A 23470-nucleotide genomic window follows, 5' to 3' on the forward strand; every position below is an offset into this window, starting at 1 on the left:
CTCCATGTCAGACACCCAGCGCCGCCGTGAGGACAAATTCTGCTTGTCATGCATCAGTCACTTGGCCCAAACCACTCAAAGGTAACACCTAGTTAATCACCTTCTCCTGTGTGTATTCCTCAGGGGGCCGTCATTCTCAGTTTCAACGTGTTGGCGTAAATAAAATCAGTCTGACTCCCCTTTTTATAGTGGCTTAAATCTGTCCCAGGTTGCCCAAAAAAGTATTTATGGAACTACTCACGGGTCCTCCAGGGAAATTTTTCAAATCAACACACAGGCCTGAGTGCCCAGCTCATGTGGAGACCTGTACCCTAGCCCACTTGGGGCTCCTGGGCTGAAAGCCAGCCTGGCCCAGAGCAGCACTGGTTTGGGAAGGTCTCCCACACTTCCGGTCACATGGGTTTACTGGGAGGCATGGCTACTGGCTGTACTTTTCCACTTACACATGGATGGGAGCAGAGGATCTGACTCTCTTGTTAACAGGAAAAGACACTAGGAGAGAAGGAAATTGGCAGGTATTGGGCAATGAGCCCATGTTTTCATGTTGCTTTGATTTTCATCATTACACTAAAGCACTACCTCAAACATCTTGATCATCACAGATGGAAAATAAAAACCTCAGTAATAATTGTTATAACTCTGGGGGCCTTTATTATTGGGCAAGAAGAGGGCCAGCTCATGCCAGTTTCACAACAAACTTGTGCTTTTTCTGAGTTCAGGGGAAATCATTGGGAATTTCAGCCCAGTTACAAATGGGAAAATTTCCCTATCACAAAATTCATTGCCTCCTGGTTGACAGTCCCAGGAGGGAAATCTCTGGGCCCCCAAGTTGAGCGATTTGCTCAAGAGTTGAGGCAATAGTAGGAAACCATGCTGTCTTGACCCAAGGTTTGCTCTCTGCTGGCGACAAGGGAGAGTTTGGGGCTGCGGGACCATCAGTGTCACAAGCAGTCAGTTCAGAAACAGCAAAAGGCCTTCTGCTGTAACAAGGAATTTAAAATAGGCTCAGTCAGACTTAAGCATGCTCAGGCATTAATAGTCTTTTAACTTAGTGGGGGAAAAAAACCGCTGAATTTCAGTTGGTGGTGAGGCTGATAGAGGAGGTAGATGAAAGAGCTGCTTCTCCTGAAGTGAGCGTGTCTGACTGAATTTCAGGAAAACAGGCTAACAGCTCTCTTTCTGAAACGCCTGGTGGCTGAAGGTATGATTTGCGTGGACCACGTTCATCTGCTCTGCTCCACTGTGAGGTTTGAATTAAACCTTTCACATGGGCGACTTCCCTGGCAGTCCAGTGGTTAAGACTGTGCCCTTCCACTGTAGGGGGCATGGCTTGGGTTCCATCCCTGGTTGGGGAACTAAGATCCCACATGCTGCATGTTGAGGCCAAGAATAATAATAATAAAATAAACTTTTCATGCTGGGAAGTCCTACAGTCCAACTTGCAGCCAATTGTTAGCTGAGGCCTACCAACCTCCTACTAAGTACAGCCTGACATAGGTGTCCATAGAGCCAGCAGCAAGCTCTTACATCATCCCGATACTTTGTCAGATTCAACAGCATCTTCGAGAAAATGTCTTAAATGGAAAACTCTTCTAGAAGACCATTAAAATAAGATCAGCAACCACTGAAAAATCTGAAGCGTTTAGAAAATCCTCCCTCCACATACCCCATGGGCTGTATTATTCCCCCCCTTTGAAGTGAGCATTTAATCATAAAACCATGGCTTCATGGCCAAGCCATTCTGAAGACATACCAGCCAGGGAATGCAGGTGGAGACAGCTCCCTCTGGCTCTGAGAGCCCACCTTGAGCTGAGCCCCTCCTGGCTCCCAGTCCTGTTCTCTCCTCTGTGAGAAGCATCCCTCCCCTCATTCTACTCTGCCGGTCTCACCTCTCCATCTGCCCCGTGGTTCCCGTAGCCACTCACACGTGGTTGCTCACGGTGGGACTGCCCCTCAGAGGCCCCAGCTGTGCTCCCAAGCCAGCCGCGGGAGGCTGAGTCCTCCTCCTCAAACAGGGACATAGTTTTTTACTGGGTCCCAAACTGGGAGGTAGCCTTTGATTTCTTTCAGCGACGATCTGTTCTTTGTTTAGTCTCTTTTCTGCCCACCCTCAAGTCAGGCTCGTGGAGAGGTGCTGGGGCCACCCCGGCCCTGCCTCCCAGCCTCCTGTGAGCTGTGTGCCCCACGTCACCACTTCTGGGCGGGCCCTCAGCACTGGGGTTGCAGTCTAGGGGGTCACCCCTCTCCCAGGCTTGCTATCACCCCCTTGCCTGCCCAGCCCTCACTCTGATGCCCCGACACCCCCAAGACACCAGCAGGAGCGGCCCCCTTCCTGTTCCCAAGCCTGTTTTCCTACCTTATGTTGTGATTCATACAAATGGGCGTGGAGTGGAGTCCCATCTTCATGGGTGAGTTTGTTGACTGAAAAAAAAAGCACAACATGAAAGTCGCTAGTTATGTTTTCTTCATGGGTCTTACTGAAGACTCTAGCCCAGGGATCAGTCTTTCAGATCACTCTGAGGGACTGTTCCAGAGAGGGAAGGGCAGATATATAGCTGGTTTTGTTGAAGAAGAAAACATAGTCAAACATCAAAATATGACTTATAAGAACAGACATATCAGGTTGATGATTTTAGTGCCTTTCTGTGTATGGGAAGATGCAAGAGTCTGGAATCACTTTTCATGTGCATCTTCACTGTCAAGGGCCAGTATCTGGTTTTCTGCATCCCAAGTTCGCCTCACCAGGGGCAGCTGCAGTAACTGATGCCTTGACAATGGGCAGTATTCCCTGTTTACTGGGATGGTAGCCAACATTCTTTGTCCACAAGTTCTAACCTCCCAAGGAAGGAAGGCTAAAATCCTCAACTGTCAAACCTTCTGTACCCGCAAGAAGCCCAGTTTGCTGAGTTTTGCAAATGTAGTGCTTTCAAGTGATTTACACAAAGTTCAAGAGACAAGGTACCACTTGCATACATGTATGCAAAATGCACATTTGTAGTACTTTTAATTAAGGGGGGAGGGGCTGAAGAATGAGATTTAAAAGGAAACATTCAACCTACACATTCCCAGGATAAAGTGGGGATGATGCTGGTTTCCAGAATAGAATGAACATTTAAGCAGTTCATCTCTCACTGGATCACCTGTTCTGGCTCCAGGAGTGCCGGAGGGTCACTTCTGGTAAATGAAATGCAGGCATATTGAAACTCCACTGAATGTCTTCATTGGAGTCATCCTGCTATGGGGGTTGAGAAAACCTGCTGAAAATTCTGGTTTTCTAGGTAAGTTGTACAACAAAGGTCTGTCTAGTCAAGACTATGGTTTTTCCAGTGGTCATGTATGGATGTGAGAGTTGGACTATAAAGAAAGCTGAGTGCTGAAAAATTGATGCTTTTGAACTGTGGTGTTGGAGAAGACTCTTCAGAGTCCCTTGGACTGCAAGGAGATCCAACCAGTCCATCCTAAAGGAGATCAGCCCTGGGTGTTCATTGGAAGGACTGATGTTGAAGCTGAAACTCCAATGCTTTGGCCACCTCATGTGAAGAGCTGACTCATTGGAAAAGACCCTGATGCTGGGAGGGATTGGGGGCAGGAGGAGAAGGGGACGACAGAGGATAAGATGGCTGGATGGCATCACCAACTCGATGGACATGGGTTTGGGTAAACTCTGGGAGTTGGTGATGGACAGGGAGGCCTGGCATGCTGCCGTTCATGGGGTCGCAAAGAGTCAGACACAAATGAGTGACTGAACTGAAATGTCCTGCTGGAGTTCAAGGTGCTGTTCCTTTCGTGGAACTTGATTAGCAACTAGTTAAATGGAGGAAAGAGAGTCCACAGCACAGGTGACCAGCAGGGTTCCTGCTGCAGACAGTTCGAAGCAGTTAAATGTGTGAACCATGCTGTGTGTTTCTGGGGCTGTAAAATGGATGACCTTGCTAAGCAACAGAAAACACATTCCTCGAACACCACGGCCAAGGCCCCCTCTTTGATAAAACGTACATTCCCTTCCTGAAGCAGGAAGCATCACCAACTCAAAAGTCAGCTGAGGACTAGTTTCTCCCAGGGACTGACTCTTCCAGGGAGGAGAGCAGGGCAGGGCCCCACTGAGCATGGCCAAGTATGATTTATTAGTGGAGGGAAAGTCGGAATTGAACTTCACCATTGGGAGTTACTTGCATTTGAAAGCAATGCAGTCAGCAGTCCATCTTTCAACACAGAATGTATTTTCTCTACTTTTCTATCTTTCTGATGAATGAAGGGCTTATGTAAGGTGAGGGATTGGAAGCATCAGCAGCTGAAGCTCTGAGTAGATCTGCTTGCCAGGTCAGGCCGGATGGAAAAACCCAGGGGCCAGTTTCACATTGTTTCCCCACCAAATTCACATCAACCATGAACCGCGATGCTCTCCCAGGTCTGCTGTGAGTGGATAGGGCGAGTTCCCCGCCCTCGAGTTCTCCAGGCTGTTTTGAACAAGGTCTGCTAATTAAATTCAGTTGTTTGCAATTTTAAATGTTCCCTGTTTTCCACAAAGCACAAATGTATTAAACTCATTTCGTCTGTCATCCAAGAAGGATTGGAACTTGCATTTTTATTACCAACTGACTTGGGTTCACCTTCATCCTTGAATTTTTTTGAAATGTTTACAATGTAATTAAAAACAATCAAGTCAAATTATCTGTATGAATTGGTCCCTCTGGGGGAAGATGAAGGAGCAGAAAAGGTGCCTGCAATGACATCATCTTTGCCGAGCATCGCTGCCTCCTCACACAGAAATACATCATGTAACTGGTCACCAAGAGCGTTATGTAATGTCACTGGTGATTTGACAATTACAGAATATTGTAATTAAACGTTCGAATGCTCTCATACGCTCTCCCATTGCAAATGATCCTGGAACTTGATTAATTTCAGCATTTAGAAGGGCCCTGGATTGGGTAATGTTGTTTCCTGCCATGCACACCTCCAGGGAAAACTGTGATCTGAATCCTGAAGTCGGACCCAGTTCTCTTGCCTCTTCCCCACTGCAGCCGTAAGATGAAGTGCTTTTTCAATCATGGCTCAAGAAGGCTTGTCAGGTGTCTCGGGCTCTGCCTGCCTACTGCCAACCATGAAAAAGCATTCCCTGGGAACAGTCTCATGATAGAGAAGAAAAATGATAAATCCGCACAGGCAGGGCCACTGTGCGAGGTGCTAGGCACAGCGCTGACTCAGCACTGGGGCTTCTGGACCTGGTTAGGAGCCTGACTGAGGGCTTTGATGGTCACAAAGAGGTAGGTAGCTGGGACATCATGGAGCGGAAAATGAAACCACAGTACTGAAACATCAGAAAGGGAAAAAGGCTTCCCACAGAATTTGCCTTCGGGCTGACTGACTGCAGGAGCAAATCCTTAGATAAGCTGTCAAGTAAGAAATTAGCAAGCAGGGGCCACTGATCATGTCTCCTTATTTTTAAAGTTAGTTTTAACGGCGCCCCAGACATATAGAAACCACGTTCATGCCTTGAGTTTCTCCTCCAGAGAGTCGAATGCTCAGTAATATTGCTCCGCAGACTTTACCCCTGACTTTGGTATTAAATAAACACCCACCAACAAAGGAAAACCTCGGGGCTAATTAAGATCAAGCAAATGAGTTGTCAAAAGAAAACTGCCTTCTCGTCTCAGGAGGATGGTTGCCAGTCTGTTTGCTTTGGAGGATTTAAACAGCTTTGCTCTACTGGGCAATAAATGCAAACCCCAGATTTGCTGCAAAGAATATTGCTTTTAAGAAGGAGACTGGGGAATTCCCTGGTTGTCCAATGGTTAGGACTCCTTCAATTCTGCTCAGGTTGCAGCTTCAATCCCTGGTCAGGGAACTAAGATCCCCCACACCACGTGAGGCAGCCAAAAAACAAACAAACAAAGGGCGATTGTTTTTTGCACTTCCCTCTAACTTAACGTAGGAAGTCTCTGACACACAATATAGATGCCAACCTCTTTACCTCTCTTAATTTGTAAAGCCATGGGACGTTAGGTTCACAGTGTCAGAGGTGAGGACCAGAGGGGCCAGGCCATCACGGTAAAGCCTGCAGGACCCTGAGCCCCTCACCAGTTCTGACACCCAGTACCCCCACCCCACATGGGGTTGGCTCATCAGCATCGACTCTGCATAACCTGCCCCTTCTTGTTTCTCCTGCTGCCCAAGTATTAATATATCTTTAAAATGAGCCCAGGGGCTTCCCTGGTAGTAAAGAATCCGCCTGCCACGCATAAGACTCCAGTTCAATCCCTGGTCTGGAAAGATGCCTTGAAGAACTGAGCCCAACTACTGAACAACTACTGAACCTGTGCTCTAGAGCCCAAGAGCCACAACTACTGAGCCCACTCGCAGAGCCCCTGCTCTGCAACAAGAGAAGCCACTGCAATGAGAAGCCTGCGCACCTCAACTAGAGAGCAGTCCCTGCTCACTGCAACTAGAGAAAAACCTGATCAGCAGCTTAGACCCAGCACAGTCAAAAATAAATCAATCAATAAATTTATTAAAAAAAAAAAAAAAAGAGCCCAAATCCTTCTGTACAATTCCCTCAAGTTCAGCAGCTACTGTCTGTAGGGTCACAAAGAGTCGAACATGACAGAGTGACTAACATTGTCACTTTCTTGGAGCAATAATTAGCTCATCCTTTCTCATTCGTGCTGGTCCATTATTAGCCAAGCAGAGCACGGCCACGCATCATTCTTGGTGTTTACAGGGGGATGTTACATTGGATGTGACGATGCTTTCGAGGCGCTCACTTCCAAAAGGGAGGCAGCACCACCACCCCAGGGTCAGAAGGGAGATGGCTGCAGCCTCCTGTGCTGAACGGAGCCCTCCTGGAAAGGCCTGGAGCTGGACAGCCCGTGCTGTGCTCCCCCATGTGTGAGTGGGGCTGCTGGAACATTCCAGAATGTCTAGCAGCCCTGTTCTGGGGTCTGAACAGAGACCACAGGAGCACCTAACAGCCCAGGGCAGGACATGGACCATTGCTGTCCACCAGGAGGGCACGAGTCGGGGGGTGCATCCTGGAAGGGAAGTGAGGAGAGGTCTAGGGGCCAAGTGGGCTGCCCTGGACACAAGGGAAGGCAAGGCTGATTTTGTCCCCAGACTGACGCATCTTCAAACAGGAAGCGACCCTGGCCTCCCGCAGCCTGGAGAGTCTGGTGAACCCAATACCTGAGGTTCTTGTTAAGCTGGCCCCAGTCAGCTGGCAGCCCTGGGTACCATGGGGCAAAAGCTCTGTGGAGCGCTGTGGGCAGGGGAGAGGGGTGGAAGGGGTCAGAGGATGTGGAGGAGGATGGAAAGTGAGTGGAGAAGCTGAGGGTCTCCAACAGAGAGGGTTGGGGAGGCCCAAAGGGAAAGGCTGGTTTGGAAGGACACCAGTGCAGAAGGACCCTTTATAAGGGGCTGTCCAGGCGGGGCTCAGGACCCAGCCTCCTGCTGCTTCTGGCCCCCAGGGAATAACCAGGGCAAACCCTGCCGGACTGAGCATGGTTTCCCTTTTCTTTTCTAAATTAATTTATTTTTTGGCTGAGCTGGGTCTTCGTTGCTGCATCTGCGTGGGCTTTCTCTAGTTGCAGTGAGCAGGGGCTACCTTCTAGCTGTGGCGCATGGGTTTCTCATCGCTGTGGCCTCTGTTGTTGCGGAGCACAGGCTCTAAGGTGACGGCTCAGTAGTTGTGGCACACAGGCCTAGCTGCCCCATGGTATGTGGGATCTTCCTGGGCCAGGGATCAGTCGTGTGACCCCTGCATTGGCAGACAGATTCTTAACCACTGGACCACCGGGGAAGCCCTCAGCACTGTTTTCTGAAATAAGGGATGCTCAAGCTAAACTTCATGGCAAATAGGTGGGGAAACAACGGAAACAGTGACACGCTTTATTTTCTTGGACTCCAAAATCACTACAGATGGTGACTGCAGCCGTGAAATTAAAAGACACTCCTTGGAAGAAAAGCTATGACCAACCTAGACAGCATATTAAAAAGCAGAGACATTACCTTGCCAACAAAGGTCCATCTAGTCAAAGCTATGGCTTTTCCAGTGGTCATGTATGATGTAAGAGTTGGACCATAAAGAAGGCTGAGCACCGAAGAATTGATGCTTTTGAACTGTGGTGTTGGAAAAGACTCTTGAGAGTCCCTTGGACAGCAAGGAGATCCAACCAGTCAATCACAAAGGAAATCAGTCCTGAATATTCATTGGAAGGACTGATGCTGAAACTGAAACTCCAATACTTTGGCTACCTGATGTGCAGAACTGACTCATTGGAAAAGACCCTGATGCTGGGAAAGATTGAAGGCAGAAGGAGAAGGAAACGACAGAGGATGAGATGGTTGGATGGCATCACCGACGTGATGAACATAAGTTTGAGCAAGCTCCAGGAGATGGTGAAGGACAGGGAGGCCTAGTGTGCTGCAGTTGGACACGACTGAGCTACTGAACTGAACAAGCTAAACCAGATCTCCATCTTAGTGCTTCAGGGGAAAATCCCATGAGAACCTCCAAAGCCCAGTCGGATTTATGGCTGGAGAGGGCCAGATCTGTGGAGATTGATCTGTTTGTTATGCCTGCACCTCCTCCCTACCCCCAGCCGGCCCCCAGCAACTGGCAGGTTTATGCTGAAACACCCTGAGCTGGGCTGAAGTGCACCTTGCTGGAGATGGTGGAGATAAAACAGGATTTAAAGGCAATGCATTTTCTACTGGGCGCCCTTATCTGGATTAACTGCCCTGGGTTTTCAGCTGTGCGTGGATGTGAAGGATAATTACCGTCGCCTGTTACCTGAGATTGCAGGGTTGTGTTCCAACTAATGACGCCACGAGAACCAAGCAGTTGTTAATATTTAATCAGTCTCTGGGCTTAACAATTGGATAAATGAGGTGTGTAATTACATAATTATAAAAGACATTTCAGATAGGAGTGGCTGGTACTGGAATTAATACCGAAGGTGAGAGCTGGTGGAAATACTGTGCCAGGTCATTTCAGAAATATCACCAAAGACGACCCTTCGAGGGGAGAGGCTCCCTTAGAAAATGATGAACACAGATGGAAAATCTTTTCCAGCATGGACTTTTTCTCTTCTGTTCAGACTCCCTATGTGGAACATCAGGCCAAATGTTGTATTGATGTCAACGAAAACTATCCCTGGAATATTTAAACAGACCCCAGGAGGAAAGCTTCAGAATTTTCTTAATTGCATTCTAAAGGTGAGTGATGTATAATGGCTAAAGGTGCTGATGGAGTTTTGCATATCTATTTTTCATTTTTAGTTGGCATTTAGGAGAGGCTGCCCAGAAATCAGGCAGTTTGCCCCTGAGCCACCTTCCTGGGCCGCAGCTCCCCACACTGGGTGGCACCTGTCTACCAAGGGAGCAGCCCGCGTTGTCCCTGCTGGGGGACGCTGCTGGCATCCTTATGTGCTCTACCTGGGGCTCCAGGTTCTCTCTTGTGCTCGTGGCTTCTAAGTGGACAGAGCCACCCTCTAACTGGGGGCCTTCCGCCAAAACCAGGGTCTGCAAAACACAGTTGAGAGCCCATTAAAAGCACCCAGCACATTTTAGCACCCAGCTGGAGCTGTGATCCACCAGGACAATGGCCGTTCCATGATGTGAGTGTGAGTGTGTGTGTGTGTGTGTGTATGTGTGTGTGTGTGTGTGTGTGTGTGTGTGTGTGATTCATTATGGGAAAATCCATAGTCCTCTAGGGCCATTTGTCAAAGTTGCAAGCTCAGCCCCTCCCCTGGCTGCATTCCTGCATTGTTTTAGGAATCACCCGGATCCACCTGGGCCAGCACCCTGAGGTGAGTTATCAGCAACTCAGTCCACCCATCCCACCCTGCCCCCAGTCTGGCAGCCCAGCCTCCGTCCCCCCTCCTGGACTTGGGGCACCCAGGCTATGCCTTTCCTTCTTCCTGACCGTGGAAAGGATGATTCCTAAAATCTCTTTTGTGTCTCACCTGTGTAGCAGTGTCCATCCGTGTGTTCCAGGGCCGGGTGGAAGCAGAACCTTCTTTGATTGCAACATCGTGACTCCAGAGGTGAGAGATGGTGCAGAGGAGGAGGCTGGAGGAAGGAAGTCTCTGCTCTGTGATTCCAGGCCTTCCCCGGCCTCTCTAGAGAGACGGTCCATCTCCCCTTGCTCTGGACCCTGCTGCCTCTGTGAAGCTGAATGGTGCATTTGAAAACTCCGGGGTGGGGTGGAGGCAGACAGATCCAAATCTGGACTCCGACTCTGCCTCTCACTGTTAGTGTGAACCAGGAGGTGGCTTTCGCTCCCACGCCCTCACTTCATCTGCCTTAAGAATGGGCTGATTCTGCCTCAATGAGAGACTTATGGGGGAGGGGGAGTGTGGGGCAGGAAGCCCAGCCCTGGGGTAGATGCTCTGGAGACCTGGGATTTCTTCCCTTCTGCTGGCTGAGGTTGTGTATTGGTGCCACAGATGATGAGTTCCTTCAAAGCAAGGATGCTTGAGTGCCCAGTCATATCCAACTCTGCGACCCCATGGACTGTAGCCCACCAGGCTCCTCTGTCCATGGGATTTCCCAGCCAAGAGTACTCGAGTGGGTTGCCATTTCCTCCTCCAGGGGATCTTCCCAATCCAGGGATCGAACCTACATCTCCTGCACTGGCAGGCAGGTTCTTTACCACTGAGCCACCTGGAAAGTCCTCCAAAGCAAAGATGGATGGCTGTTTATCACACCTCTTCCAAAGTGCCTCTTTGGGCATCATTTAAGGGATCAGCATCCTTTGCCTGTTCCTGATGATCAGCATCTTCACCAGACAGGATGCCAGTGACAGAAACTCAAATCAGACTGGGGGAGAGTTAGGGGAGGGGTTGCCTCACCCAACTGGAAAATTCAGGCAACTTCCTCCGGATGCCTGAGTGACTTTTTAAAATTCATTTGGCTGTGTCAGGTCTTCGTGTAGGCACAGGACTTCTTTGGCCTGAGGACTCTCAGCTGGGGCATGTGGTATCTAGTCCCCTGACCAGGGATCAAACTCAGGCCCCCTGCATTAGGAGCATGGAGTCTTAGCCACTGGACCACCAGGAAGGTCCCCTGAGTGATGTTATCAGGGCTCTGTCACTGGTTCCCCTCTGGTTGGTTGTGTTTATTCTCCAAACAGTGCATGTGGCGCTGGGATGAACCAAGGCTTAGAACTCACAGCTGTGTGGAGCAGTTTCCTAGGAGGCCAGCAGAAGTGCAGGGGAGGATCCTGGGTCTTGGCTGTGGGTTTGGGCTACTGTCCCTGATCACATGGCTGCTCTGGGTCTGGGACAGGATGTGGTGAGTAGTTCAGTTCAGTTCATTAGCTCAGTCGTATCCAGCTCTTTGTGACTCCATGGACTGCAGTATGCCAGGCTTCCCTGTCCATCACCAACTCCCGGAGCCTACTCAAACTCATGTCCATCACTTTGGTGATGCCGTTCAACCATCTCATCCTCTGTCATCCACTTCTCCTCCTGCCCCCAATCCCTCCCAGCATCAGGGTCTTTTCCAGTGAGTCAACTCTTCACATGAGGTGGCCAAAGCATTGGAGTTTCAGCTTCAACATCAGTCCTTCCAATGAACACCCAGGACTGATCTCCTTTGGGATGGACTGGTTGGATGTCCTTGCAGTCCAAGGGACTCTCAAGAGTCTTCTCCAACACCACAGTTCAAAAGCATCAATTCTTTGGCGCTCAGCTTTCTTTATAGTCCAACTCTCACATCCATACATGACCACTGGAAAAACAATAGCTTTGACTAGACGGACCTTTGTTGGTAATGTCTCTGCTTTTTAATATGCTGTCTAGGTTGGTAATAGCTTTTCTTCCAAGGAGTAAGTATCTTTTAATTTCATGGCTGCGGTAACCATCTGCAGTGATTTTGGAGCCCAAAAATATAGTCTCTCACTGTTTCCATTGTTTCCCCATCTGATTACCATGAAGTGATGGGACTGGATGCTGTGATTTTAGTTTTCTGAACATTGAGTTTTAAGCCAACTTTTTCACTCTCTGCTTTCACTTTCATCAAGTGGGGAATACGTGTAAATCTATGGCTGATTCATATCAATGTGTGACAAAAAAAAAAGAGTTCTTTAGTTCTCTTTAGTTCTTCTTCCCTTTCTGCCCTACGAGTGGTGTCAGCTGCATATCTGAGGTTATTGATATTTCTCCCGGCAATCTTGATTCCAGCTTGTGCTTCATCCAGCCCAGTATTTCACATGATGTACTCTGCATATAAGTTAAATAAGCAGGGTGACAATATACAGCCTGGACATACTCCTTTCCTGATTTGGAACCAGTCTGTTATTCCATGTCCAGTTCTAACTGTTGCTTCCTGACCTGAATACAGATTTCTCAGGAGGCAGGTCAGATGGTCTGGTATTCCCATCTCTTTTAAGAATTTTCCACAGTTTGCTGTGATCCACACAGTCAAAGGCTTTGGCGTAGTCAATAAAGCAAAAGTAGATGTTTTTCTGGAACTCTCTTGCTTTTTCAATGATCCAGCGGATGTTGGCAATTTGATCTCTGGTTCCTCTGCCTTTTCTAAATCCACCTTGAACATCTAGAAGTTCACGGTTCATATAGTGTTGAAGCCTGGCTTGGAGAATTTTGAGCATTTCTTTGCTAGAGTGTGAGATGAGTGCAATTGTGCGGTAGTTTGAACATTCTTTGGGATTGCCTTTCCTTGGGATTGGAATGAAAACTGACCTTTTCCAGTCCTGTGGCCACTGCTGAGTTTTCCAGATTTGCTGGCATATTGAGTGCAGCACTTTCACAGCATCATCTTTCAGGATTTGAAATAGCTCAACAGGAATTCCATCACCTCCACTAGCTTTGTTCATAGTGATGCTTCCTAAAGCCCACTTGACTTTGCATTCCAGGATGTCTGGCTCTAGGTGAATGATCATGCCATCATGGTTATCTGGGTCATGAAGATCTTTTTTTTTTTTTAATTCATTAAGCACTTTTTTTTTTTTTTATTAGTTGGAGGCTAATTACTTCAACATTTCAGTGGGGAAGATCTTTTTTTGTATAGTGCTTCTGTGTGTTCTTGCCACCTCTTCTTAATATCTTCTGCTTCTGTTAGGTCCATACCCTTTCTGTCCTTTATTGAGCCCATCTTTGCATGAAATGTTCCCTTGGTGTCTCTAATTTTCTTGAAGAGATCTCTAGTCTTTCCCATTCTATTGTTTTCCTCTATTTCTTTGCATTGATCACTGAGGAAGGCTATCTTATCTCTCCTTGCTATTCTTTGGAACTCTGCATTCAAATGGGTATTTCTTTCCTTTTCTCCTTTGCCTTTAGTTTCTCTTCTTATCTCAGCTATTTTAAGGCCTCATCAGACAACCACTTTGTCTTTTTGCATTTCTTTTTCTTGGGGATGATCTTGATCCCTGTCTCCTGTACAATGTCACAAACCTCAGTCCATAGTTCTTCAGGCACTCTATCAGATCTAATCCCTTGAATCTCTTTGTCACTTCCACTTTATAATCATAAGGGGTGAGTAGAGAATCCCCCCAAAGCACCCAGGAACACACGCGTGCTGGATACACAAAGTCAGGTGTCCGTTCCGGTAACACAGTCACCTAACTTTACTTGGATCCCTGCATGTAGGACAGATTTCAGATGTGAGGATTTCATCTTGCCTAAGCAGGGAGACTCCAGTTGGAAGGCCCTGGCTGGGGTTTGGAGGGTGGAGGGGAGGAGGCCCTGATTTCATGAATCTTTTTTTTATGAGCGTGGCCACAGCTGTGGCGTCTCTGATTCTCCCAGGGCCCCGGGAGGGACTGACAGCCTCCGCCTAGAGACACGGCCTGGCTGTGGGGGCCTGGGAGCTGGGGATAGGCCTGAAATGCCTCCACTCCGGGGCTGGCTCCAGCCCGAACCAAACTTATCAGTCAGATCCTTTTTCTCTCTGCTTGAAATATTTATCAGGTTTGTTTTTTTTTTCCCAAGGCCACTGGAACTCTGGAAATCTTTCCCAGCACCCTCCCCTGGGGCCAGAACCTCTTATGATGGAGCCTTGCTCTGGGGCAGAGCTGCTGCTGGGGCTTGGGTGCTGCCTCCTGGGGCACAGCTGGTTCCCGGGCCTGTGGGTGGCATGGAGGTGGCACCCCTGAGGAAGCAGAGAGGCTTCACAGGCCCAGTGTCGCGCTTCAGGGGAGCTGCGCGGATGAGGCTCCAGTGCCAGGGGCCTAGGGCTGAAGAAGACAAGCTGACGAGATGGACTCTGACAGGATGGGGCTGTGTTGCCCGTGGATCACCCGCGGAGCAAGACCATGCTTCCCTTTGTTTTCACTCTCCTCTCTGTACCCATCCCCTCCCCATCATGACACCCCCTCCCCCCACCCCGAGGAAGTCAGAAAGTGTGATGGAAAGTGAGGATCCTGCTCTCCCGCCTGGAAGCTGGTGGGATATGGGGATGCTGGGGCTAGCAAGGCTGGGCCGGTCCCCAGACAGTCCTGTGTGAACCGCCTCCCCACCCCACCCCCAGCCCCGCCCATCCCGCTATAGGGAAGCCACGCTTAAACCCTGAGAGGTGGACCAGACCACACGCAGCACAGCAAGGAGCCACGCTGCAGGGCAGGGTCCAGACCGCCTGCGCACCCACCCCCAGGCCGGCCCCTCTGCTCCCCTCAGAGCCAATCAGAGCAGCAGAGGAGGTGCCAGCACCATCAAATATGTGCTCAACTAAAACTGTCAATTGTAGGACTTCCTTGGTGGTCCAGGGGTTAAGACTCTGCGCTTCCACTGCAGGGAGCATGGGTTCCATCCCCAGTTGGGGAACTGAGATTCCACGTGCATACCCTGCAGCTGGGGGGAAAAGGGGGGGAGGGGTGGAATTGTTCCAAGGATGCTGCTTAGTACAATACATTTCATGGGGCAAAGCACTAGAGCAATCGATGTGCTTCCTCGTTTTGCATGGTCTTTGTAGGTATTCACTTTATTCCAGTGGATAATATTCCACTGAAACACACACGGTGGCAACCCCCACACTGTTTATGTGCCTTTGGACACAGGACTCTTCAGGATGAAACCTGTCCCGTAGCAGGACAGGGATAAAGGGAAGAGCCTACAAGGGGAACAAGCTGAAATGGACCGCATCACCTGAAAACTCAGCACAGAGGAGCCAAGCTCTGTCCGTCTGATGGACGAGGGCGGAAACCAGCCCTATCTGTTGGGGAGGACTCGACTCCACAGCCCAAAGGCTCTCCCAAGTTGGTTCCCACCTGCCCCTCCCCATTCCTCACCTCCCCCTTTCCCATGTCACTGTCCCCATCTTCTTCTCTCTCTCCATCTTCTTTTTTTTTTTTTTTTTTTAAATTTATTTATTTGGCTGTGCCAGGTCTTAGTTGCAGCATGTGGGATCTAGATCTCTGGCCAGGGATTGAACCCAGGACTCCTGCATTGGGAGCATGGAGTCCCAGCCACTGGACCTCTCCATCTTCTTTAGAGACCTTTTGACGCCCAAAGCTGGTGGTGGCAGCCCCTCCCACACCCTCCTTGACGGTAACCTGCATCGTCTTTTCCATCCGATGTCCATAGACGAGATTTCCTCCATATTTCTCTCCACCGCCGCCCAACCCACAGCTGTGGCCTCCGCCTCTTCACCAGCCAATACACCGCCCCTTAGCTCTTGAAAAATGTTTTACAGGCAAAATTTCCCAAGAATTCTCAAAAAATAGTACATCGCTAGTCACCCAAAGAATCTAGGAAATTTTCTTTGGCTCTTTGATAGAAAAATTTTACTGCCACGGTCAAATCATTTACTTGCTTCTCATTTTTCTCTTCATGCTAGAATATAAGTGCCCAGAAAGCAGCCCATTTGTTCCACTTCACTTCTGTGTCCTGGAAGGTGCCCAGCGTAAAGCAGAGCCTAGTACTATCTGCTGAGGGACAGAGGAAACTTATCTTGACTTGGGTCAAGTTCAGTAGCCCCGTGCATTTGAGACCACTTTGCTCATTTGAGACGTTGCTCTCCACACAAAATGTGGTGATGCAATACTGCCTCTGAACTTGGGTGAACTTGGAATCAAAAGGAAGCTGTCCCCTTAATTTCCCATAACACAGAGACTTTGCTCCTTAACTCTGGCCATCCATCATTGGCATCCCACTCTGCTGGGCAGGGGGGCAGATAAAATGCACTTGGCAAAGAGGGTCGGGCGTCTGTAGACCATCTGCAGACCTTGCAGCAGGAGTTAATAAGCCACACTAACCAAGTTAGTTCTGGGCCTTTTGCTTTAAAAGCCTCATCCCACTTTCAGTACAGAAGACCCCAAACAGGAGGCAAATGCTCATCTGGGAATTCCTCTTGAAATTCTCCAGGAGGTGGTTAATGATAAACACAGCCCTAGCGAGTAATGGTTCAAGGAATGCTTTCTCCATCACATATGTTACTGGGTTGAACATTTCTGTTTGCTCTGGCTTCTTGAAGTTGGTTCCTAAAAAAATCCCCAAATATATTAACAGAGGCAAGACTCTGAGTAAAAAGATCAATCCAAAAAGGCATTTAATCAAAATCTGTTGCTTTCTAGGCTGGAGACTGAGAACATGGCCAGGGAAGGGGGAGAGGGGAAGAGTGGATTCAAACCATTACCAACTCCAGCTCATTTTGGTAAAAACAGGCAGGAGGTTGAAAGCAAGTTTTAAAACTGAATTCTCTCAACATGACTCAAGGGTCGTCATTCTTGTGCCAATTTGCAATTTGTTTTTTAATAGGCGGAGGAAAGTATAATCTCCAAATAAAGAATGAAGACATCTGACATAGCATGTGAGCATGAAGTTGAAAGGGGCTCTTCACCAAAATCTGGACAAATATTGGAACACATATTTGGGACAGGGAGGTAATTTCCAGTGGATCTGTTGTATACTGCATCTGTGTAGTGAGGGTAGGGGAGGAAATGGGATTTAAAAACACAACCATCTACTTCAGAGACTTGGGTTATAAAAGCATAGGTTTCTCTTTCAGGAGTCTCTGAAGTTGGAAAGTATGAATTACATACACTCATTAAAACTTTTTATGTTAAATTCAAAGAGTAAAATTAGAAGCCATGTTAATGATCCCGCCGTCCAGCAACTGGCCAACAGATGTCGGAGCCTTATGGTTAAGAGATTACATGCTTCGAGCCGACGATTTACTGTATGCGTCCCTGGCCGAGAGGAGGTGTAACAAACATATCATCAGACACAGAAAATATGCAGCCCTGGGAAAGGGACGTGCAAATCGGACTGCCGGTGATACTTTCAAAGCTGCACATTTTTCCACTAAACCGTTATTTCAGAGAGTTAGTGGTTTTTTTTTCCTTTCCTAAGAATGAAGAGTTAATCTTATCCAAGCTTAGAGCCAGAAACCTGTCATATGAAATCCCAGTGAAGACCGACATTCTTTCCAACTTCCTTACTCACCGTGGAGTGGAGTTTTCCAGTGCTGCCCAAGCTAAGTAGCTGTCGGACGAAACGGAGCCATATGTCACTGCTCTGGGGGGTTCTGGGACTCCAAACTGGGGACAGCTCTCCTGGTGTGTGGGTTTCTTGGGGGGTGGGGGCGGTGCATGGGGATTGCACTTGGGGAGCAAGTAAGGAAACCTGAAAGGCTGGGAAGGGCCGGACAGCTGGGGGTCCCAGTTTCCAGGACACCAGATGGTCACAGGTTTGGTCTTCTGTAAAGGTGCCCAGCACACTGATGGAAAGTGTCTTGGGCTTTAAGCCCCATGCCTGCACATTGGATGCCTCCCCCTCCATGACACAAACCTCTAGGGAGAGGAAAAGCTGCAAGAGAGCTGTGAGCAGAGGTGTGCTCACGGGAGTAGGAGAATGCACTCACCTCCCCATCATCCAGGGATGAGCGCAGGGAGATGGACGCAGGCCACCCCTTCCATCCCGTCTTCCTACACGAGCACGGGAGGGGTGCGGGGACACGACTCTGCTTGGTCTGAGCAGCCAAGCGCCTGTCCCTTCTCCAGATTGCCTGCAGCACTTTCATTCTTTCTTTGGGGAACCAGGAAGGGCTCCACTGTTTTTCTGGTTTCCAGGGTGTGCTCCACATGTTACCCAGGGTGGGTGGGAACGAAGCCACTCTGCAGTGTTCTGGCAGCAAACACAGCTGCCTGACCTCTTGGGAACTGAGAGAATGGTAGATCCAAGAAACCAACCACAAAGCAAAATCTGGGGTATGCACCCTCCACTCACACACCTCCTGCAGAGGGGCTGCTCAGTCTGGAAACGTGCAAATGAGGAAGTGTACCCGGGGCCAGGGGGTGAGTGCCTGCTCTCCTGACCAGCATCTAACCAGTACCCACTGTGCCAGCTTCTGAGCCAGCCCCTGGGCAGAGAAGATGTTCCCCCACCCCAGGGAGGGGTGCTCACAGTCCGGTGGGGAGACACACCTGACACCGGGGTCCCCCCTCCTCTGAGCTAAGTGCTTCCCACCTGCCATCTGAAGCCCCTGACCCAGCCCATCACCTGCCAGCCTGCAGTGGGCAAGCCTCCAGCTGCCCCATCACCTGACTGCTTCTCAGGATGCTTCCCTAGGGTTCCAGCCAGAAGAGGAGACAGTCCTCATGTCACTGCTCAGATTCCCCCAGGTGGCGGTCCTTCCCTCTGCCCACCCCCCCTGCCCCCAGTGGCTGAGATCCATGAAGCTGGGACAAAGTAGAGAGGTGAGCTTCCTGGGGACCTGGGATCTAGTTTGGAAACTGTGAAGCAGAATCTTAAGAGGCCCCTGGGTTTGAAGAGTGCACTTCTCTATAACGCCCAGGATAGGCAGGGCTTTCAGGTGACAAACTTGCATTAGCACTTACTCGGTGGCAGGAGGTAGGTGCCCAAGTGGAGAGTGAATGGATGGGTGAGAATCCTTGCTCCTCCTCCCAGGGAATCAGGCAGATGATGAAGGCAAAGAAGGAAACCATGTAGTTTATTAGAAGGGAAAGTGCTACAGAGAAAGAGGAATCAGGCCAGAGGGACAGGACATGGCATAGTCATAAGTGTGACCGTGAAGGTGGCCATTAAAGCACCAACTTGGAGGTGAGGAAACAGTCACTCAGGTACCTGGGAAGCACATGCCCAGTGGAGGGACAGTGGCCCTGAGGTAGAAGCCCCGTGGGCTAGGTGGAGGAGGGGAGAGTGTAGGACACAAGGCCAGGGGTGCAGCAGGCCAGCTGGGGACCTGAGCTCTGAGCCAGGTGGGGCTTCTGGGGGGCCGTGAGGGGATGCACAGGGTGAGGGCTGGATCTGTGGAGCGGGCAGCAAGGGCAGGCCCCACAGCAGCAATCCCAGCAGGAGGAGGCTCCTGATCTAGATGCCAATTCATGGCAGACTGGATGTGATGAGTGGAAGAAAGGAAGAAATCAGGGACAACGTCCAGGGCATCAGCCTGGAGGGTAGGCAGGTGGGCTTGGCATCAATCAAGGGGGTGTGGCATCTTGTGGTAGTGATTGGGGTGATGTGAGGCACACATTAAATACCCAGGTGATAATGTCAGGTGGGCGGGGGTCTAGAACAGACAGAGGCTGGACTTCACAGGACAGAGATGTTTGTCAAGCCCCCAGAGAGCTGAGCTCACAGGGGAGTGGACATGCTAAAAGAAGCCAGAGGAACCTGGAAACAGATGGGGTTAGACTCCCTTTATCCTCCAGTGTCCAGAGAAGTCTCTTCAAGGCTACAGAAAGGGGTCTCCCAGCTCCTCGGGCTGGGAGACAGGTCCCCAACCCACTTGGTCTTTACGGGGCTTCTTCCAGGCCAAGGGCAGCAGTGATGGCCTGTCACCGTATGTCCCAAGGGACTCGGGTGGGCAGGACACTGCACGCTGACCCACACAACCCCCAGAGCTGCCGACCAGACAGCAGCGCCCAGGGCAGCCGCATCCGGCCTGGGCTCCAGGAACCGCAGGTGGCAGGTGGCGGCGGTTCTGCACAGAAGGGTCCTGTTACAAGCTGGGGTTCTTAAGCAGCCGGTCAAACGGGCTTCCCAGCAAAACTCTGAACCCGATTTCTTTCCTGGGCGAGATACCATGGGGATACAGGTTCCAGAAGATTCCTTCACCCACCCATCCTCTCCTCACTGGTGGCTGGGAGCTTGGGCTACATTCCCAAGTCCAGTTTCCTGAGGCATGAAGTCATGTTTCTCCATCAGACCTCTGGAGATTCGTCTAGATTCTTCAATTCCCACGTTGTTCTAGAGGAAACTCTGGGTCCCTCAACCCACGCTGAGAATTCCTGACTGTGGACGTCCACATGTTTGATGTTGGCTTTTGTTTTTGTGATCGTGACACTAGAAAGGCTTTAGGTCCTTGAATGTTTTCCCTGGGGTGAGAATGGTGAGTGACCCAGGCTTCAAGAGCCCAGTTCTGAGTTTCCTTCACCTCTCAGTCGGGCCTCACTCTTCTCATCAATGAAATGGGAATAATAATCATCCCTAGTTCTTGGGGTCAGATGAGTTAATAAGTGGCAAGTTCTTAGAATAGTACCTGACACATTGAGCCCTCATGAAATCCCAGGGACTATTATTAACCCCACAGGAGCGTGACAAATGGGCAGAGCCCTCTTGCCTGAGCTAGGTTGGAGCTATAGTCAGAAAATAGAAAGTTCTGCATTATTTAAGCCTGGCCACCGTGCATGCCAAAGGCTGTGTCATGTCAAACTGCAGCGCTAAGGGATCAAATGAGGACTTCTGTTGAGGGACTGAAGTTTCTCTCTCTTACGCTTTGAACCAGGTGTCCCGGGAGCAGGATGGATTAGGATAACTCAGCCAGTGAATGAAATCCAGGGTTTGGAATCGAAAGGGACAGAAGCCAGAGCATCGTAAGGCAGCTGGACAGGCAGAAAATTGTCCCCATTCTGGCGTTTTCTTTTCATCCGCAGACTTCCCTACATGTCCTCAGGCATCTGTCACTTCTGGGGACCATCAGACTTGGTGGGAGAGACACAGTCCTTGACATAGGAGTCTGAAGACTCAGGGAACACGTGTTCACTGCTGTTGTTCTGAAAACCAGGTGAGCTTCTTTGCGCTTCATCCCCCCCAGCTGCTGGCTGGAGGGGATTCAGCGGGCTGGAGTGTATGCCAAGCCTGTGACCCCACAGCCACACGTCCCTGGCCCTAGGGAGCAGCTACCTCACAGAGTTGGGGGAAATTCTTCCCTGGGGAGATCCTTGACTTTTCCTGGGTGTCTATAACTACCATCATCTCACAATTGTCATTTCTGCTCCCACCTTGTAGATTTTAACACCCAAGCCTTTACCCAAGCCCCTGGGACCACCTGTGTCAAACTCCATTGAAACACAAACATGCAGGAAGGCATAGATTTGAGGTTCTATTCACATTTTTTTGAATAAATGTAAAAAACATAAGACTGAAATTAAAAATGCTTGTCTGGGCAACACCAAGGTCACCCAGCTTGCCTTGAATGGCCCCTCATCACACTCTGGAACAAAGAAAGTAAACACGATGGCACTGTGGCCAGAGCCAAATAAGTGTCATCTTTCTTAACACAGTAAATTTACCAGGACTTTAAAGAGCTAGTTCTTCATGGCATTCCTTAATAACTTAACTTCTGTGTTCTTCGAGTAGATAATAATGTCATTATTGATAGAATAGTGGTTTCTGGTTGGGTATTGCATTTTTATGCCTAAATATATGTTTTCATATATAAAAAAAAAAAACCCACTGGTTTAAAAAAAAAAGTGCAGGCACCTTTCACTGCCAGAACTGGTAGAGTCCTTAAAAGGTCACAGAACCCTGTTTGAGACATGAGTAAGTGAGGCCCTGGGGCAGCTGAAGGGGACTCCACATAAAACAAAGTGACCCACTGACTTCCCCTGCAGGCCACCCTAGAAACAAAAAGGAGACTGAAACCTGGGTCCCAGCCTTGCACCAGCAGCATTTGGCTTCTGCCTGAGTCATCACCCTCTTTGGGCCAGGGTCCCCCTCAGGACCTTCCTGGAATTGTAATTCCAAAGATGAGAGGCCTTGGTGTCTGGCAGAGGGAATCCACAGGAAAAGATGTCCACTCAGTTTGGGGGGATTATTAGATGCTCCAGAGCTGCGGCTCTCTGAGGCTGGTCCCAGAAGTAGGGGTCCATGAAATGTTAGTGTTCCCTGAGATGGTCTGGGAGAAGCAGGCCCTGTGATCCCACAATTGGGATCCCACAGGCCCTGTGCCCCAATTGGGGCAACAATGTTATACTGTGTTAGCTTATGAAGGACTCCAAGGAATCCTAGATTTGAGGAGTTTGTTCAGGCCAGCATTTTGCCATCTTATATGATCACAGAATCCTTTCCTGGCATACAACATCCAGAGGGGATGGAGAACCCTGGATTCTATTGAGGTCCAGCTTGATTCCCCCATATCTCATTTCCTCCAGTCTGGTGGCAAGGTCTCAAAATTTGGGACAGATTGATATTTCAGGGACTATAACAATTTCTGATAATTACTAGAAGCTTTTCCTCCCCCCTGTCTCCCATAAGAAACTTAACCACAGGGGAAAAAATAAATTTCTGGCCTCAAATGGAAGTCAACAGCTGAAACTGATGAATTCCAGAAGCAAGTATTCCTCTAAGCATCCATGAGAGAGAGAGAGAGAGAGAGACAGGGAGAGGGAGGGAGGGAGAGAGGGAGAGGGAGGGAGGGAGGGAGGGAGATGGGTACCATGGAGGCTATGTAAATAGAATTATTTCTAAGTAGAACACCTTCAACATTTTCCATTTTTCTGTTAGGTAGCAGGGAGGTCATTGTGAGGCCAGTTGTCCAAATACGGCCACTAATTCCTCTGAGTCAGTGAAGTATATTTAAGAAAAAAGAGCTTTGGGAGAGAAATTTCTTGCCACATACTCTAGTAAGTGTCTCCAATTGTATGGGATATTACATTTAGGGCTGTGGTTTTCAAACCTTTTCTCAAAGCACAAAAAATTTCTCCCTTTCAAGGGAAATCTTATCCAAAACCCCTTCCGGCAACCCCCAGGCCAGCCTCCGAGGCAGCCTCAGGAAACCCCAGGAATCCGGTCAGTCACCTGTGGTCTCTGGCCTTGGTGCTCAGAAGGCAGGCCTCAGACCGGAAATTTCTCATCACCTGGTTCCCTGGGAGAAGTGTGAAACTTCTGGGCCCACCCAGACCTGCTCCATCCAAGGCTGCATTTCTACTCTACCCCTACAGAATCTGTGTGTGTGGCTCCTCTGTCCATGGGACTCTCCAGGCCAGAGTACTGGAGTGGGATGCCATGCCCTCCACCTAGGGATCTTCCCCACCCAGGGATCGAACTGGCATCTCTTACATCTCCTGCATCAGCAGGTGGGTTCTTTACCAGTAGTGCCACCTGGAAAGCCCTAAAATTAAAGAGGTAGGTCTAAGAGATTTACTTCTGAAGATTTCTTCCTCTGTTGGATCACTCTGGATACCTGGACAGGGCTTCTTGAAAATTTGTCTGGAAATGTTCGGCTCCCAACCCAGCGACCACCCTAAGTAGGGTAATCCGAGATAGTCATG

The 23470-nt window shown here is 49.4% G+C and overlaps 1 long non-coding RNA gene across 1 annotated transcript; it reads right to left on the reverse strand.

Moving 5' to 3' along the window:
- Positions 1-721: 721 nt before the first annotated feature.
- Positions 722-17977, reverse strand: LOC122682227. Its single transcript, XR_006337270.1, has 3 exons — positions 17818-17977; positions 2357-2421; positions 722-980 (listed from the first exon to the last, which is right to left on the reverse strand). It is a non-coding gene; the product is annotated as an uncharacterized LOC122682227 (long non-coding RNA).
- Positions 17978-23470: the final 5493 nt, after the last annotated feature.

The sequence above is a fragment of the Cervus elaphus genome, chromosome 23 (genome assembly GCF_910594005.1).
Source record: "Cervus elaphus chromosome 23, mCerEla1.1, whole genome shotgun sequence".
Classification (NCBI taxonomy): Eukaryota; Metazoa; Chordata; class Mammalia; order Artiodactyla; family Cervidae; genus Cervus; species Cervus elaphus.